This window comes from Mastomys coucha, unplaced genomic scaffold (assembly GCF_008632895.1).
Source record: "Mastomys coucha isolate ucsf_1 unplaced genomic scaffold, UCSF_Mcou_1 pScaffold5, whole genome shotgun sequence".
Lineage (NCBI taxonomy): Eukaryota > Metazoa > Chordata > Mammalia > Rodentia > Muridae > Mastomys > Mastomys coucha.
This window is the reverse complement of record NW_022196911.1, coordinates 91,255,281-91,268,836: the sequence shown is the minus strand read 5'-3', so window position 1 is coordinate 91,268,836 and position 13,556 is coordinate 91,255,281.

The window sequence follows — 13,556 nt, the reverse complement described above, 5'->3', positions numbered from 1 at the left end:
AAAAAAAAAAAAAAAAAAAACAAGGTACTGAAGAGATAGCTCGGCTCTTAAGAGCACGTCCTGGTCTTGCAAAGGGTTTGCTTGGTTCCCCAAACTGACAAGGTAGTCCACAAGCGCATGCTATTCCAGTTTCAGGGTACCCAGTGCCTCTTCTGGCTTCCATCGGTACCAAGCAATGCACACAAGCAGGTGCTTCCATGTACACATAAAATAAAACCAAATAAATCTTAAGGAAAAAAAAAACCAAAACCAAAAACCTTTGAATGGGCATGCGTCTTATGGGGAGCTGCAGATGCTTAAACTCGTGTGAAATCCCAGGAAGCAGCTTTGTTTTCAGATCTTGCTCCACCCACACTGCCCATCTCTCCGAGTACCCAGAGCCCTCTGAGCTCACTGCCTAGCTCTTTGCACTTACTATTCCTTCTGCCTGAGACAGAAACGTTACATCCTCTACATCTTCAGAAACCCTTCTCTGGTCACTTAGTCAAGCTCCAAAGTACAAATCTCTTATTTTCCATCATTGTATTCTGGTTTTATTTTCTCCTTAACATGAACAATAACTTATAAGTGTTTCTGTGTAATCATTTGCTAATGAAGCTTCCCCTGCTAAGGTTGTTGTCTCCCTGGGGACAGGTCAGTTCTGCTGGCCCTGGAGTCCTGGTATGTAGCCCAATGCTGACCGTGGCTAGAAAGTGCTTAGCACATATTTCCCAGAAGAACAAATGGTGACCATAACTTCGTCTAGAAGGTCAGAGAAGACTTGAGTGAATGTTGGCAGCTGTCCTGGTTAGTTTTTTGTCAACTTGACACAAGGCACAGTCATTTGGGAAGAGGGACCTCAATTGAGAAAATGCCTCCATCAGATAAGCCTGTAGACAAGCCTATCGTACATCATTTTTTTGATTAATGATTGATGTGGGAGGGTCCAGAACATTGTATGTGGTGCCACCTCTGGGAAGACGCTCCCGGGTGGTATAAGAAAGGCAACTGAGTAAGCCATGAAGAGCGAGCAAGTAAGTATACTGTTCCATGGGCTGTGCTTGCGTTCCTGCCTCCACGTTCTGGCTTTGACTTCCTACCCTGACTTCCTGTCATGAAGGAGTGTAAGCTATAAGCTGAAATAAATAAACCTTTTCCTTCACACATTGCTTTTGGTCATGGTAGTGTTTTGTTTTGTTTTGTTTTGTTTTGTGAGACAGGGTTTTTCTATGTAGCCCTGGCTGTCCTAGAACTTGCTTTGTAAACCAGGCTAGCCTCAAACTCATAGAGACCCACCTACCTGTCTCTGCCTCCCAAGTACTGAGATTAAAGGTATGAGCTATCAGTGCCTAACATCATGGTGGTTTATCACAGCCAAAGAAACGTAACTAAGACCAAAATCGCTACCTGGATTGTGGGATATTTCTGTGACACACCTGACCATGTTGTATGCAGGGGATTGTGGAAAGGCTTTAATGAACTGCAAGCTAGAATATGAAATAAAACCTTTCCCACCTGAGCTGCTTGCTTTTGGTCAGCATTTTATTACAGAGCTAGAAAGCAAATTAGGACAGAGACCTAAGTGGAAAACTGATAAGCAAAGGGGTAATAGAGAAGACAAATAAGGAGGGCAAGTCTAGAGATAGAGGCCAGGGAGGGTATGGTGTGTGTGTGTGTTACAGAGAGCCATGAATGAAAGGCACAGACCAAGTTGGGGGGGAGGTAGTGTGAGATGGAGTTGGGGGAGTTGGACAGAACCAGGTCTTGGGAGACAAACCACAGGAATGGGGACAGGGAGGACTGAAACTAAAGGAAGCTTAAAAAAAAAAAAAGATTTATTTATTGCATGTATGTGGGTACACTGTCACTCCCGGATCCCATTACAGATGGTTGTGAGCCACCATGTAGTTGCTGGGAATTGAACTCAGGACCCCTGGTAAAGCAGTCAGTGTTCTTAATCCCGAGCCATCTCCCCAGCCCCTAAAGGGAACTTTCAAAAGAGAAGTTGGAGATTGTTACTGGAGAGAGAGGAAGGCCATCCCCTGAAGACCCCTATCCCTGCTTCCCCATCTGGCTCTGACTACTCCTGCTGACACAGTGGACTCTTTTTCCATAGCTAACTCTGAATGCTGGCTTCCCTTGGATCTGTTCACTTCCTCTTGTCACGGTGTCCTTACTTGCCTGGAGCCGGCTCATTCGCTCTCAGCTCCACTGCCATCCATCTGCTAAGGAATATTCCCAGTCTGCCTCGAGCCAGACCCTTCTCTCCAACTGGAGATGTACTCAGATACCTCCTTGGTGACCTAAAGACACCTGACAACAGCAGATCTGCCTCCCTATCTCACCAGCAGCAGGAGCCCAGGAACTGGGAAGCAGGCTCAGCTCCCCCAGGCCGCATGCCATGTATCATCCTTTACTCATCCCTCAGGCCCGCCCACTTCCTTCCATCCCTGCTGACACATCCCTGGTTGTTCCTTGGATGGAGAAGGCCTCTTCCCAGGCCTCCCAGCCTTTCATGCTCCACTCCCCAGCCAGAGCAAACCCTCTGAAATACCAGTCTAATCTGATCACTTGTTTGCATAAAACCCTTCCACGGCGCCACTCTACCCTCAGGGAAAATAAAGTCCAGACTCTTTCACAAAGAAGAAACACTTTGCCAGATGACCTGTGCCCTTGTGACCTACGCTTTGTCTCCAGGCTCCTCCTTCCCTTAGCAATGGGGTGTCCAGCCATATGCAGACCTGTTTTCATTCCTGGGGTAGAACAAATTCTACCTTTCTGCACACATTACCCTCCCATGACACCTTTCTGGGCTCTCACTCACCCACTGCTGCCCATCTTTAATGCTCTGCTGCTGGGCCAGCAAGATGGGTCAGTAGGTAAAAGTGCTTGCTGCCAAGTCTGATGACCTGGGTTCAACTCGTGGGTTCCACGTGATTGAAGGAACAAGCCAACAAGCTAACCCACAAGTTATTTTCTGACCTCTATATGCATGCCATAGCATGCAAATATATGCTGTGGCAGGCTCCCTTACACACACACACACACACACACACACACACACACACAGAGAGAGAGAGAGAGAGAGAGAGAGAGAGAGAGAGAGAGAGAGAGAGAGAAAGGAGATTAATATAATATAAACATTTAGTTTCCCGGTGATTGTCGAGGCCCTTTTACCCAGCATGCCTTCAAGACATTGTCTGTCTGATGTTCATATCCCTGAGCTCCTTCTTTCTCCTTTCTCTGTCTCCTGCCCTGCACTCTTGTTTTTGTGTTCCAGTTGTCTGGTTCCTCCCTCCTATTACTGCCAAACTATTACTCCTAAAGGCGGAGGTTTCCTCTCTCTCTCTCTCTCTCTCTCTCTCTCTCTCTCTCTCTCTCTGCGACCCAGCAGCATTCCTAGCACATAGCAGGTCCTCGGATAAATGGCATGTGGGCTGAATGTACAAATGAAGGAGTGACATCAACATTCGTTTCAAGAGCGTGACTCCTGGTCTTTGGGGCACAGACGCTCCCATTAGCTTCCTCTTCCTGCATCCATTGTTTAGCCGTTTCTGGGAACAGGAACACTCTACCAAAAGGCTCCTTGACTCAGACCCTCTGCTGGGAGCCAAGCTTCCCTTAAAAGGCCACCTTATCGGAAAGTGCCCGTGATGGCATTTATGAGACCTATTTTTATCTGTGCTGGAAAGCCTCAAAGTTAATTCCCAAGCCAAGGACATTAAACTCAGGAACGTGGATGAGCAAGGATTCCTTTGAGTCAGAGCTTTGTATTTTTTTTTTTTTTTTTTTTTTTTTTTTTTGTGGAAGAGCCTCGGATCCTCCCATCACCAGCCCTTGTTTTTGAGGCCCTCCTGACTCTAAAAAGCATTTGATCTTACTCTCCTTAAAACTAGATCCGGTGGCCCTTAATGACCTGGCCTGTGGTGTCACCTTCCCTGAGATTCTCTCTGCTCTGCTGGAGTCTCAGGGCCAGGGCCAAACACAGAGTAGCTTGCCTAACAGCTCCAGTTTTTTGTTTTTGTTTTTGTTTTTGTTTTTCAAATTGGTTTCCACTGCCCCACCCCCAAATGGAAATTAATCATTGGATGTTAGAAGGAGGGATGGCCAGAGGGACAGGCTCCCAAGCAGCCTGGCCAGAGGGATAATTGGACAGAAGGTGCAAAAACAAGGAGAGGAACCCAGCAGGGCAGTGGAGGCCCTGTGCCAAGGAAAGGATTTCATACGGCTACTGCAGAGCTGGAGAAGGCGAGCACAGGAGGAAGGGGGGGGAGGAGGAGGAGGGGGGAGGAGAAGAAGGCTATTGGGAAAGAGGTTGGAAGCACCAGGGAAGGAGGGGGAAGAGAGGGCAGCAGAGATGGAAAGGGTCGAGGGGGAAGGAAAGAGAGGATGCAGGTATCCCTCTTCAATCCAAGTGGAGTGGAATGGCAGGTCAGACTCAGGTGGTGGCCCCAGACAAATGGTCAGCCCTGTCCTGAGTTGTGACTAGGACACGACATGGTGGGACATGCCTGTAATCTTAGCATTTAGAAGGCTGAGGCAGGAGGATTGGGAATTTCAGATGGGATTGAACTATATAGTGAGACTCTGTCTACTGCCCAGAAAGAAAGGGGAGGGGAGGAAGGGAAGGGAAGAGGAAGATTGCAGATGTAGGTTAATTAGCAGAGCACACTGTCCAGCATACACAAAATCCCCCAGCACCCAAGAAATCAGGCATAGGCAAAGACAGGAGGATCATAAGTTTAAGGCCATCCTTGGATTCATAGCAATATTAAGGCCAGCCTGGGCTATGCGAGACTCTGTCTCAAGAAAGAGAAGAGAAAGAAAAGTAAGGAGGAAGAAGGGAAGAAAAAACAAAGGGGGAGAAAAGCAGAAACATTAACAAAAGTCTGGGCAATGTAACCGCAAACGTTTTTACTCTGTGATGCAAGACCCCCCAGACTTTATAGAGGAGTGTCATGTACACTCTTACAATCTTGAAACATGAGGGGCTGAGACAGGAGGATTATGAGTTTGAGTCCAGCCTGGGTTCCATAACAAGATAAATAAATATATAGGGCGCTATAGAGATGGCTTACTGTGTTTGCAGAAGACCCAGGTTCGGTTTCTAGCACCCACATGGTTGCTCACAACCACCCATAACTCCAGTTTCATGAGCTCCAATGTTTCTTCTGACCTCCTCAGGCACTGCATGCATGTGGTAACACATACATACACCGAGGCACACACGATTGATTACACATAAATAACTGAATATTCAAGTAAATAGATAAAGACTAGGGAGATCATTTAGTAGCTAAAGTTTTGGCTTGCAAACATGAAGACCTGAGTTCCAATCCCTAACACCCACATAAAAAAAGCCAGGCCTGATGATATGCATTTGTAATCTCACTGCTAGGGCAGCAGGCATAGGCAGATTCCTCAGGCTCATGGGCCAGCCAGCCCATTTAGTGAAACATTAGTGAATGAGGCACCCCATCACCAAGAAAATGTGTATGGAGCCTGAGGGATGACACCCAAGGGTGTCCTCTGGTCTCTAACACACACACACACACACACACACACACACACACACACACACACACGTGTGTGTGCCTCCATAAGTAAGTAAATAAATAAATATAAACAAGCAAACCAGATACTGTTTTTGCCACCATCCCTGTCCCTGGGAGTTTAGGAAAGATACACATTGTTAAAGGATGCTGCAAACTGGAAGACCAGACCTCTTTGATTCTCCCTTCTCCTTTCCTGCAAAAGCCTCCCTGGTTCAGGATCTTTGTCTCATTATTCTGTTCTCCTCACCCCCATTTTCTTCCCCTTCCCTAGTACTATAGGTACACCACCGAGGACCACAGTTCTCTGAGCACCCCTCCCTAATTTGCCTCTCTGGGACAAGGACCAGACCAGCAGCTTAGAGCCTGGGCAAGCCAGAGCCGCTTGCCTGAGGGATCGCTTCCTGGAAAGTCTTGCTTGCTACAATGTTTCCCTCTTGCCGTGCATCGTGCATCGGGTGGCTGAGTTTGGCTGCGGGTAGTTTTTACCTTTCAAACTCTCATCTGAGAGAACAGCATGGGGCAGATGCTTCCAAAGTCGAGCCTAGAGAGTGACTCCAGTCTACTGAGACTGCCCCAGTCCCCTCTGCTTTACCTCATTCAGAAAGACTCCAGAGGCATTTCAGGGCCTAGATGGAGTCTCTGCTTCTTGAATGATCCAGTTACTTCGAAGATACAATAGACTTTGGAAGTCTCAGATATCTATTTTTTCAAAGATATAGTCTTATTTGCCGGAGCAATGAGAATGCATATGGGTTGCTCTGTGTGGGCAGGAAGCAGCATCCTCTCTAGATGAAAAGCATAGCCTTCCAGAAAAGCAGCCGACTATGGCAGGGTCAAGTGACTGCTCTGCTTCTGGGGGCCAGGAGGAGGAGTGTGAGCCACCCCCGCCTTCTCTGTCACTTGGAAGTTTTGATCACTCATACATCTTTGCCCTCCCTTCCCCCCAACGCAGGATAAGGCATCATTTTGATGATCTCATTTTGGACAAGTGAGAAGAGAAAGCTTTTTAACTCTGACCCACTCGGCTGCTTGCTATGCAGTGGGCACTCCGGTGTGTAGGCAGTGGGTGGCAGCAGCTGCCAGACACCTTCCCCTGAGGATGCATCAGTTGGTACCAAAAGCCTACATAAACTCTTTCTCATCTCTATGCAGGCGGCTGCAGGTCCTGGAGGAAAGCCAGGAAGTCCACCTCGAGCCCTGCCTTCTTCCCCAGCCCCCATCCTCCCAGAACCAGAAGGGCTTAGCTGGAGAGCTTGCTGGAGAATGGAGCTGATGGTTCTTAGACATATTTTCCAGCTGTCACACCTGCTAACATGAGAACTCACACGTGTATGCACACACACACACACACACACACACACACACAGAGCAATAAATTCAGTGTTAGGCTATTGTGTCCCATCTGTTCCATGCCCAAAGCAATGGCAGTAAGAACTTCTATCAGCAAACTGTCACTCCTTGCCTCCTGCCTTTCTTCCCCCCTCCCTCCCTCCCTCCCTTCCTCCTTCCCTCCACTGTTCTTTCTCTTTCACAAGCATTTGTTAAACACTTATAGTGAGCTGGCCAGTCTTGCAATTAAAGCATTGATAGTAGGCTCTGATGGAACTGCTATAGGAAAGGTGATGGCTGCCTGGCCGCCTAGGGCATACCTGACCAGAAGGCATGTCTACTTTAAGCCAGCAAAGCATGAAACAAAAACCTGGGAAAGTTCTTGAAAAAAGAGAAAGAGAGAGAGAGTGAGCGAGAGAGACAGAGAGAAAGAGAGAGAGAATGAGAGAGAGATGGTTTCTATTCTCTTCTTCTCTTCTGCCTCCTCCTCCATCCCCCCACTTTCCTTTCCTTTCTTTGAGGCAGGGCCTCATGTAGTCTAGGCTGACCTTGAACTCACGGTGTAGCTGCGAACAAGCTCGAACTTCTGGTGTTCATGCCTCTACCTTCCAAATGCTGGGATTACTGGCGCGCACCCCCAGTCAGGATCTGGTTTTTGGAAATGCTGGGGATCGAACCCAGGACTTTGTCCATGTTAGGTGAGCAGCTTAACAACTGAACTGCACCTACCGCCTTCCATTTTCTCTTGAAATGAGGAGGTGAAGAGCTAGTGCACCCTCTAGGTGGTACCTGCATTTCACTTTGTCACAGACGATTCCATCCTGACCCTGTCACATGCCCCCCTTCCCCATTAATTTAAACCTGTTACTTCATTTCATGTGTATTCTCTGCAGGGACTGGGCAGGTGTCAGGATTCGGGACCCTTAACATGAAAGCCATCAGAGAATCTGAGAGGGAATGGTTAACTCTATTTGAGGAAGACAGATCAGTCAACCCTTGAACGGAGTCCAAATATTTTGTTATATATTTACTTGTATCCTCCCTCCCCCAGTGGGAATCATAGGGGAAGGGTTCCAGGCAGCCTTCTGCTCCACATAGCACATTGCCACGGTCTGTCTCAGTACATACCACTGCAGCGTGTTGAATGAGCAGAGTGGCTAAAAGTACCAAATGGAAAAGGGGATTCTAAGCAAAGGGAACGCTGGGCACAGAGGCATAACAGTAAATATCATACCGGGGAAGCTGCAAATAGTCCCTGGTGAATGGGAGAGCTGGGAGTGTGAGGTGGGTGGGATGGAGCAGGCTGGAAGTAGCAGGAGTTGACGGAGGCAAAATAGACACCAGTGGGATCCTGAAGGGCTTTTTAAGCTGCGTAGAGAAGGTAACTGTGGAACCTTGGATGTGATTTCGGAGCCAAGTGACAGGATCAGGTTCTTGATCCACAGAAATAGCTCTGGCAGGGTGTTGGGGTGAGACGTGAGCTCCAGGGGGTGGGGGAGGACAGAAGCAACAAATAGAACCTTCAATTTGGTGTCCCCACCTTTCCCTTCCTGAAGCCCCCAGCAACTCGTCTGGAGAATCTCATCTAGGAGAGTGGTGCCCCCTGCTGATGAAGTCTGGTACTGCACTTCCCTGGGCCACCAGGGACATAACAAATCTAGCCCTGAACAAAACGTACCTTGAGCAAAGAACTGCGATTTGAATGAAAATGAGAGCGCCTCCTTGCGAAGAGAGGGGCCCATGAGAACATTTTGGGTAATGACTAATGCCAGATAAAATATAGAATGCTGGCTAAATTGGAATACAGAGACATATACCAAAAATGTGTTGTTTATCTGAAACTCAACATGAGATAAGCAGCCTGTACTTTTAATCGTTAAACCTGGCAGCCTTGGAGAGTATATGGAGGGTCCAGGAGGAAAGTGGGAATTCAACAAGATGGGCTGCTCTGATTGGTATCTATGCCCTCGACCTCATTGTCCATCTATACAGCCACTGAAAACAATTACCATATTCCACAGTGCTGCCTAACTATTTGCACTGCTCTCCTTAGGAAATCACTGTGTGTGTGTGTGTGTGAGTGTGTGTGTGTGCGCGTGCGCGCGCGCATGCATATGTTAAAACAAAGTCTTTCTATATAGCCAGGGCTGACCTCGAACTCACAGAGATCTGCCTGCCTCTGCCTCCCAAGTGCTGGGGTTAAAGGTGTGCACCACGGTGCCTGGCTAGGAAGTCCCTTTGAATTAACAGAGTCCCATGATTATGATGGATCTTGTGTTTGGAGCCCCCGTGAATCTGAAGGGAGTGTGGACCCTTTCCCATAACTTACGCCCCACCCCCATCGAGTTCCCAGCCTTCATATACAGAATACCCAGAGGCCTGGGGTCTCAATGTGGCGATTCTAGGATCCTAGGTAGAAAGAAAAATATCTAATCTAGTCAGCTGTAAATTGAAACATGGCACCTTTTCTAAGTCTGAAGTCCAGATGCTGCAACCAAAACTGAGAGTGGGCCGAATCACTCATGTCCTTTGCGTTGGCATACGGCTTGAAGTAATTTCCCATTTACCTTTCCCAGATATCGCAGGGAGTCTGCCGACTTGGACAAAAAAGGCAAGCTTCGGGGGCAGCAGAAGCAGCGACCCGCACTTGAGAGCTTGTGTCTCTGTGGGCGGGAGCGGCCCACTGAACTGCTCTCTGCTTCTCATGCCTCTGAGGCTCCCGGTGGCCCTTAGCACCGACAATGGAGCCGCTCAAGGTTTCAAGTTCCTGCGGATCTCCTTCCCACCCTCCCAGCCAGTGGCAGACTCATTGGCTCATGCCAAATTCACTGGCTGTAGGTCTGAGGATCATGCCTGTCAGATGGCTTAAACAAGGCAGTGGCTTCTCTCCAGAATAGTCTGGATGATGCAGGGGAGTCCTGTAACTAAAGCCAGTTCGAACGTATTGTAGGGAGGTCTCAGAAAGAACCATGGGAGATTCCTTGCAGCCCTTCTTGAAACACCCCTGTAGCTTCCACAGCCTGCCCTCTAGCTGGCCACACAGAGGGGCTGAAGCCAGGGGAGGTGATGTAGGGCTCCCAGATTGTTCTGAATTATGGACACTTTCATCTCAGGTCCCTTTCTTGTTTTGTTTTGTTTTGTTTTGAGCACACTTGACCTTGAGTCTCTGCTGGGTTAGGTGCACTGTGGAACATGGTCTCCAAATTGCAAGGGATTTTGGTTTTCCAGCTCTATGACTTGAAGGAAGGGCTTCACTCACGCTATGTAAGTGCTCTGGCACTGCGCGCCACTCCCAGCCTTTTCTAATTTTTGCTCTGAGATGGGGTCTTGGGAAGTTGCCTAGGCTGGCCTTGAACTTGCAATCTTCTTACCTCTGCCCCCTCAGCAGCTAGGATTACCAGGAGTGAGCCACTGTACTAGCCCAAACTGGGAATTACACCACATGTACACTCCTAAGAAGATAGCCTTCGATATCTAATCAGAGACTATGTTTATTTATGCAGTACTGGGGATTCAACCTGAGGCTCTGTCACTGAGCTCTGTCCCCAGTTCCTGCACCCCTTTGTTCCTGTCCTATGAGACAGGATCTCATGTAGGTTGACCTTAAGCCTGTTGTTCAGTTAAGATGACCTTGAATTTCTGGTCCTCCCACCTTCATCTCCCACAGAATGCTCGGGATACAGGCATGTTCTGCCATGTCTGGTTTTATGCTATGCTGGCAATCTCATGGACTTCATGCATGCTCAGGTGAGAAATCTACCAGGTGAAACTACATCCTCAGAGTCACTTATGAGTTAGGTAAAAATTTTGAGAGAGAGTCTTATGTAGCCCAGGCTAATCTTGAACTCTGCGTGGAGTCAAGAATGATCTTGAATTCCCGATCTTCCTGTTTTCAACTCCCAAATGCTAGGATTCCAGGCACAGTAACTATGCTCTGCACTCTCCTTCCCCATTTTTTTTTTTTTTTTGAGCCAGGCTCTCATTAACTTGCCCAGGATAACCTTGATTTTGCAACCCACCATAGCCTCACTTGTAGCTGAAATTAGAGGCATATGCCACGGGACCTGTCTACAGAGGATAACATTTTGTCCAATAGCTTCTACAACTGAAAATTGAATTTATCAAGATAGTGGGATGATTATATTCTTTTGGAAGGGATTGGATAGGCTTTCCCTAAAATGTTCTTTTTCTAAACTGTAATGGTGTTGGGCGTGGTATTGCACACCATGTAATCATAGCCCTTGAGAGGTACAAACAGGAGTTTGTGAGTGTTTCTTAATTATATGTATGTGTCCTGTGTCAGGGTGTGTGCATGTGAGTGTGGGTGCCCTCAGAAGCCAGAGGTATTGGATCCTGAAGCTGGAATCGCGGGTGGCTATGTGCCACCACCATGGGTATTGGGAACCTAGGTTCAATCCTCTGCAAGAACAGCAAGTACCCTTAACCCCTAAGCCATCTCTCCATCACCTAGACAGGAGGAGTTTAAGTTTAGTCCCAACTACTTATTGACTTTTGAGTTTTAAGCCACCCTGGGCTACATGAGACCCTGTCTCAAAAAATAAAACAAAATAAGGTAAACTATAGTAGATTTATTTATACATAACACACATACATATATACGATTACAGTATATATTATATATCCTACATATTCTATTATAGTATTATATATTATATATAGTATCATATATCACCATAAAATTTTTTTATATAGTATTTGTTGTCAGTTCCCAGATTTTTTGGAAGTTACACTAGAAATTGCCAAAAACTCTGCACAGCTGCGATCCACCAGCCCAGCTTGCTGAGAGTTAAAGCAGTCCCTGACCCAACATAACCTAATGTAGGGAAACAAAACAAGCTATTTTTGCTGCACTTCTCCCCCCTTTCCCCCAACCCCGTGCCCCAGCCCCCTAGCCCTCAGCTGAGCTGTGTTCAATCTTCAGCTGATGAATTTCAGGCTTGGTGAATTCAGGCTTCCTACTTCAGATGTGGGAGGCTGCTTCTGGCCCAAGCTCTCCCCAGGAGTGTCTTAAGGATGAAATGGCACAGCCTAAAGAGCCCTGGCAAAGCAGGAGGGTGATAAACATGTGAGCTCACTGTTCCTGAAGACAGCTGCTCTGTTGTCAATGGGAAGAAGTGAATGATCCCACAGAGACCCGGGGGGCAATTTCTCTGCCAGGGCATCTGGGGAAAATGACCAGTTCTGCTTGTAAAACATACAAACTGTTCCCTGACAAGTGGAACCAGCTATTGAAGGCAACGGGCCTCCTGAGGGGCTTCACATTCTCCTCCTTTGGAGGGCCCAGGTCCAGGAGACAACCACAACTGGAAGACACACCAGGAACCTACAGCTGATCACCTAACCTTCCAGCTTGCAGGTTCCCTCACCTCTAAAAACACAGACATTTGTTTAATGTTCCTTGCGAGTGTGTTACAGGGGAGCGAGGGAACGAAGTCTGTTCCTTATGCATGATCTACAGTAATACTTAACACCTGCCCTTCTACATCCTTTTGAAAGCAATATAATTTTTTTTCCTCTGTTTGATTCCAGAATAGCAATCCCTAAGATTGCACCCCAAATAGCACTGGTGGGTCGCCATTCCTTGCTGTAGGCCAAAGTGGAAAATCAGTTTGTCAGGAGCCTGAGTGAGCACAGAGGTCCAAACAGAGAAAGGTATCTGAAGCTTTGACCAAAACAAGAGCTAAGTTCAGTGCAGCCCCGGCTGAACACAGGGCTTAGGGCTGTCTGCAGGCTGGGTTCCTCCTTCTGCACATAGCTGAGAATTAACTGCAGAGGAGGTCCTTTGATCTTTAGAAACCTGCGGCATCAGGATGCCCAGGGTTAGCACATCAACATCGCCTGTTTGAACTCGCCTGGAATTTCAGTATCAGGCCTGTTAGAGACACGAGGACTGATTTTGTCAACTCTGGCCTTCCGGTTCCATGCTCCAGCAGGTGAGTATGCCAGGCTGAACGAGCTGGCAGCTTAGCTTTTAGGTCTCTTTGAGTAGAATGCTGCCCCACCTGAAAACCACCGTCCTGGCCACGCGCTCTCACTGAAATGAACTAGACACAGCAAACCAGGCAAGAGTTCAAGGCAGCTGAAAGATACTTTTCCTGCCTGGCAGCCAAGCCAATGCTCATCTGCCCAGACTTTCATCTTCCTACACACTTGTCAAGCCTCACCTTGCCCGGGCACCTTCCTGCTTCTGAGATGAGTGTTTTCCAGCCTCGCTATTTATTAGACCATGAGCCTCCCAGAGGCAAGCACCAGTCTTAGCTTCCACTGAAGCTCCTGCATGCTCACGGAAGGTGGCACTAGAAGTGTCAGCTGAGCAGACAGGAATACCCGGGAACTGGACTGTCAAGCACCCAGCTGGTAGGAAAAGCTGATCCTATGAGCCTTCTCATCTCAAGCTGCTGAACACAGTCTGGTCTTGGTGACCAGTGCAGGACACTCTCAAGACAGCTAAAGGGCATTGGGAAAGTGGTAGAAAGGGCAAGTTTGGAGGCCAGGAAACTGATGTTTCTTGTTAGAACGGTAGACACAGATGTTGGCCACCTGAGGAGCCCTAGCCTTGCCAACTGCCATCTGACCCACAGGAGAACACCCAGGAAGATGCCATCTGACCCACAGAGAACACCCAGGAAGGCACCGTGAGTGCAGCAGAGGAGCCGACAACCTTCAGCATGA